The 5671-nt window shown below is 56.5% G+C and overlaps 1 long non-coding RNA gene across 1 annotated transcript; it reads right to left on the reverse strand.

The window, feature by feature from the left end:
- Positions 1-1309: 1309 nt before the first annotated feature.
- LOC126990442 (uncharacterized) lies at positions 1310-5105 on the reverse strand. The gene is made up of 2 exons (XR_007744371.1): positions 4884-5105; positions 1310-1411 (listed from the first exon to the last, which is right to left on the reverse strand). It is a non-coding gene; the product is annotated as an uncharacterized LOC126990442 (long non-coding RNA).
- Between the last annotated feature and the right edge of the window lie 566 nt (positions 5106-5671).

A 5671-nucleotide genomic window follows, 5' to 3' on the forward strand; every position in this document is an offset into this window, starting at 1 on the left:
ACCCTGCTCGGCAGGCAGTAGGGGAGGACCACGACAAGGAGAGTGCCTGAAGGAGAAGGCTTTACCTCTCTCCCGGCGCTCCTGACGGTGCAAGTGCACAGCGGTCTCACTGGACGACGCAGACGCGCAGCCGCCTTGCGTCCCAGTACTGCTGCCGGCGCTGGAGCAGGGGAAAAGAGGAGCTCGAGCCCTCGGCGCTGCTGACGGTGCCGCAGGTGCCGCAGGAGGCGCTGGAGCTGAAGGTTAGTGACGCGGGGCAGCTGGCCGCCTCTCCCTCGCCCGTTTCGGTTCCTACTGCCTCGCGCAAGAAGCCTCCTGACATAGACGTCAAGGCCTCGCTAGGTTGCGCCTCAGCACCCCTGACGCGGGGCAGCTGCCTGACTCTCCCTCGCTCGCCTCGGAATCCACGGCCACGCGCAAAGAAGCCTCCTGACATCGATGTCAAGGCTTCGCTGGGTTGCGCCACCAGCACCTCCGGAAAACAAGGCCACCGCACCGCCAAGCTGTCTCGCCTTCGCCGTGGTCTAGGTAAGAGTGACTGTTCAGTGTTGTGTGAGGTTCCGGGCGACGCCGCCGCAGAAGGAGGCGTCGCGCCCTTGCCAGGCGCCCTTGGAAAGCCCGCCCTCCGAGTTCCTTCTGGCGTGCAGCCAGACCTGCAAGTGTAGGTAGGCCGTCGTGTGTAGGTCGTCGCCGTGATTCTGTGAAACAAGTAGACACACTTCACTACACAGTGCCACACCACACTCCACACTACCACACTACATATGGACATGTGTCCCTAGCCTTGTCTCGGGCCTCTCTGCAGCTTCAGGAGTTTTCTCCATGCTGGTTAGTAAAAGGCTGGAGTTTTTACACTCATCAAGCTGAAGGGAGCCACCCGATGACGTACACCTTGTGCTTGTGTAACTAGGTTTAGCTAGGGGTTAGTTCAAATTTTATATGTACGCTAGGAGTAGCGCCCATGATAAGATTTCATTTGCATGGGCGAATGTCGCGGTTTAGATTCGCGACAAGTTATTTTTTATATTATTTGCTATAGGGAAGCTGCTGACGCGTTTTCCTAGTTCGTCACGTGACCTAGGCGCGGGGCGGGTCACGATGACTCAGCCTGTTCGTTGCCTAGGCGACGAGCGTAGTGATGACAAGGGTTGATTCCCGCGGCACGCCAGGAGACAACGGTGTACACACCCTGACTAGGGGTACTAACACGACTTACCTGCTCAAATCTCCCGTGGGGTTCTTATTTACTCTCCTTATGGGGCTGGAAGGCACATACGCACAGGCAAAAGGTTTACTAATAAAGCTCGTGTACAACTATGCACTAACTTTATTACACACAAAGAAAACACAGACAAATCTCACATACACACTCAGCTGAGCCTAGCGTTACTCGTGCTCGCACAAGACTAACCTGCCCTGGCTACACTAACAACTAGCTACTTAACTTGGTGCGGAGGGAGAAGAGTAGAGGCTCGTTGCACAGCCTTGCTCGAGGTGGCTGCAGCTTGTCCATCCTGCCGTGGGTCCTCTCATCAGGCGCGTGATGTCGGCGGTAGATGCGGCTTTCAGAAAGAGGCCGCCGCGGACTCGACACACCCAAACTGAGACCCGGTGTGGGCTGTATCCCGAAGTGGCGAAGCCCAGGATCACCACACTCTAGCAGGAGGAAAACCGCGTGGTGCCAAGAGATAGGCGAGAGTAGAGGAACGTCGCCCCGTGACCTCACCAGACGGCGGTCAGGGGGAGAAGGAAGTCCCGAGCCGCGGCGAGTGACCTGACGGGCCCCAACTCGCCCGGCCGAGATGCAAAACGCTGCTGGCGCGGAAAAATACAAGAGGGTGCTGACAGCACTCTGAGCAATACTGCCATAGGCAGATATCGTTACACTTTCCTGACGCGCAGCTATAACTTGCAAGTGCATGGCACCGCAATATAACAGCGGAGCAAGCTACGTACAGACACGTAGAGGAAAGCAACAATCGCGGGCTAGCAACACAGGCCGCGGGCGGCAACAGCCCCCATGGCGGGAAGCACAAAGACAATACAAGACTTCCTCATCAACAGAGGAATAACTAGCTGCAGTATTGCACACTAATGTGCATCTGCAGAGTGGAGTGGTGACTCCTGAAAGTGCGTAAGCGCAGGTAAAACACAGCGGGCGACCCGCAACGAAAATGCACGCCTTGGCATCACTACGCTCGTCGCCTAGGCAACGAACAGGCTGAGTCATCGTGACCCGCCCCGCGCCTAGGTCACGTGACGAACTAGGAAAACGCGTCAGCAGCTTCCCTATAGCAAATAATATAAAAAATAACTTGTCGCGAATCTAAACCGCGACATTCGCCCATGCAAATGAAATTTTATCATGGGCGCTACTCCTAGCGTACATATAAAATTTGAACTAACCCCTAGCTAAACCTAGTTACACAAGCACAAGGTGTACGTCATCGGGTGGCTCCCTTCAGCTTGATGAGTGTAAAAACTCCAGCCTTTTACTAACCAGCATGGAGAAAACTCCTGAAGCTGCAGAGAGGCCCGAGACAAGGCTAGGGACACATGTCCATATGTAGTGTGGTAGTGTGGAGTGTGGTGTGGCACTGTGTAGTGAAGTGTGTCTACTTGTTTCACATAATCACGGCGACGACCTACACACGACGGCCTACCTACACTTGCAGGTCTGGCTGCACGCCAGAAGGAACTCGGAGGGCGGGCTTTCCAAGGGCGCCTGGCAAGGGCGCGACCTCTAAGCCCTCGGGTGACACGCCTCCTTCTGCGGCGGCGTCGCCCGGAACCCTCACACAACACTGAACAGTCACTCTTACCTAGACCACGGCGAAGGCGAGACAGCTTGGCGGTGCGGTGGCCTTGTTTTCCGGGAGGTGCTGCGGCGCAACCCAGCGAAGCCTTGACATCGATGTCAGGAGGCTTCTTGCGCGTGGCCGTGGATTCCGAGGCGAGCGAGGGAGAGTCAGGAGGCAGCTGCCCCGCGTCAGGGGGTGCTGAGGCGCAACCTAGCGAGGCCTTGACGTCTATGTCAGGAGGCTTCTTGCGCGAGGCAGTAGGAACCGAAACGGGCGAGGGAGAGGCGGTGGCCAGCTGCCCCGCGTCACTAACCTTCAGCTCCAGCGCCTCCTCCTGCGGCACCGTCAGCAGCGCCGAGGGCTCGAGCTCCCTCTTTTCCCCTGCTCCAGCGCCGGCAGCAGTACTCGGGACGCAAGGCGGCTGCGCGTCTGCGTCGTCCAGTGAGACCGCCGTGCACTCTTGCACCGTCAGGAGCGCCGGGGAGAGAGGTAAAGCCTTCTCCTTCAGGCACTCTCCTTGGTCGTGGTCCTCCCCAGCTACTGCCTGCCGAGCAGGGTCGCACGGCACAGTGCTGACAGCCTCAGGGGAGGGCTGGGGCTCGGCTACCTGCGTGTCCAGGTCGCTGGTGTCGAACCAGGGGCAGGCGAGACGTGCGAGGGCGAGGCGTTGGAGCCTTCCAGACTCCTTCATGGCCCTCTCGTGGGCACGCTGAGCCTCTTGCATCTCGCGCTCGTGGGAGAGCTCAGCCTCGCGGTCTTTCCTCTCCAACTCCTCGAAGTAGGCCTCCCGCAGCAGTTCCTCGCGAACCCACGCGACGAGGTCTTGCCCCGTCAGCTCAAGGCGCTCACCCAGCTGAAACCAATACTCGGTAGAAGGCTCACGAGTAACAAACATCCTGCCTGGCTTGCCCTGCACTAACTCTGGCAGAATAAGGTGACTGAACAGCCCAAAAATCTAGAATTATCTAGAACACACTCCCCCTAAATAACCTGAACTCACTACACAGGCTGGAGAGAGAGAAAACTGGCCCTAACTAGACCGCTGCACCCTGCACAGTCCTGAGCTAACTAAAACCCAGGCTAGGGGTGACTAACTGGCAAAACTAGAGCCTTCTAGAACCCTACACAAACCTGAGTAGCTAGCTGCAGGCAGAGGTGAACTGATCTGGCTAAACTAGCTTATGCACAAATCTCAACAAAAAGAGAACGCACACACCCGGTAAAAATGCAGATGGCGTCTCGTCGAGCTGGTCCCTTCTCACGTCGCCGACCACAAGAGCCACGTGGTCGTCCCACACAGGGAACGGCGACGAGGAGACAAGAAAGTGGAGCCCAGGCACGGCTACTGGAACGGCACAGCAAACCCCACCGAGCCTCCGTCAGGCGCGACTCGCAGACACAGGACTTATGCCCACACTCTGCCGGCGAAGCACAGGGCACCTGCTGTCTTCAGGGAGCGCGATACCTGCGGATAAGGTCACGGTAGCACTGGGGGAAGATAATCTGTCCTAATATCAAACCCTATGCTCACTGGCACTCGGGGCAATAGGAACAGAACAAAAGCTGGCACTAAAACAGAACCTATACCTAAGGACAACACACAAAACTAGTCAGAGGTAAAAACTAACACTCTGCTAGCTAATAAGTCTCACTAACACAGTTATACTAAGCTGTGACCCTAAACACAGACACACCTAGCCAAGTGCACACACTTACCAGCCAGAAGGAGTTTCTGTTTCGGGCGCCAATTGTCACGGGGTAAAAATAATCTGAGTAATAACAGGAGTGTGCTCACAAGGCGGTAGCTAGCCGACAAGGGTTGATTCCCGCGGCACGCCAGGAGACAACGGTGTACACACCCTGACTAGGGGTACTAACACGACTTACCTGCTCATATCTCCCGTGGGGTTCTTATTTACTCTCCTTATGGGGCTGGAAGGCACATACGCACAGGCAAAAGGTTTACTAATAAAGCTCGTGTACAGCTATGCACTAACTTTATTACACACAAAGAAAACACAGACAAATCTCACATACACACTCAGCTGAGCCTAGCGTTACTCGTGCTCGCACAAGACTAACCTGCCCTGGCTACACTAACAACTAGCTACTTAACTTGGTGCGGAGGGAGAAGAGTAGAGGCTCGTTGCACAGCCTTGCTCGAGGTGGCTGCAGCTTGTCCTTCCTGCCGTGGGTCCTCTCATCAGGCGCGTGATGTCGGCGGTAGATGCGGCTTTCAGAAAGAGGCCGCCGCGGACTCGACACACCCAAACTGAGACCGGGTGTGGGCTGTATCCCGAAGTGGCGAAGCCCAGGATCACCACACTCCAGCAGGAGGAAAACCGCGTGGTGCCAAGAGATAGGCGAGAGTAGAGGAACGTCGCCCCGTGACCTCACCAGACGGCGGTCAGGGGGAGAAGGAAGTCCCGAGCCGCGGCGAGTGACCTGACGGGCCCCAACTCGCCCGGCCGAGATGCAAAACGCTGCTGGCGCGGAAAAATACAACAGAGGGTGCTGACAGCACTCTGAGCAATACTGCCATAGGCAGATATCGTTACACTTTCCTGACGCGCAGCTATAACTTGCAAGTGCATGGCACCGCAATATAACAGCGGAGCAAGCTACGTACAGACACGTAGAGGAAAGCAACAATCGCGGGCTAGCAACACAGGCCGCGGGCGGCAACAGCCCCCATGGCGGGAAGCACAAAGACAATACAAGACTTCCTCATCAACAGAGGAATAACTAGCTGCAGTATTGCACACTAATGTGCATCTGCAGAGTGGAGTGGTGACTCCTGAAAGTGCGTAAGCGCAGGTAAAACACAGCGGGCGACCCGCAACGAAAATGCACGCCTTGGCATCACTACG

This window comes from Eriocheir sinensis, unplaced genomic scaffold (assembly GCF_024679095.1).
Source record: "Eriocheir sinensis breed Jianghai 21 unplaced genomic scaffold, ASM2467909v1 Scaffold1649, whole genome shotgun sequence".
In the NCBI taxonomy this organism is placed as follows: Eukaryota; Metazoa; Arthropoda; class Malacostraca; order Decapoda; family Varunidae; genus Eriocheir; species Eriocheir sinensis.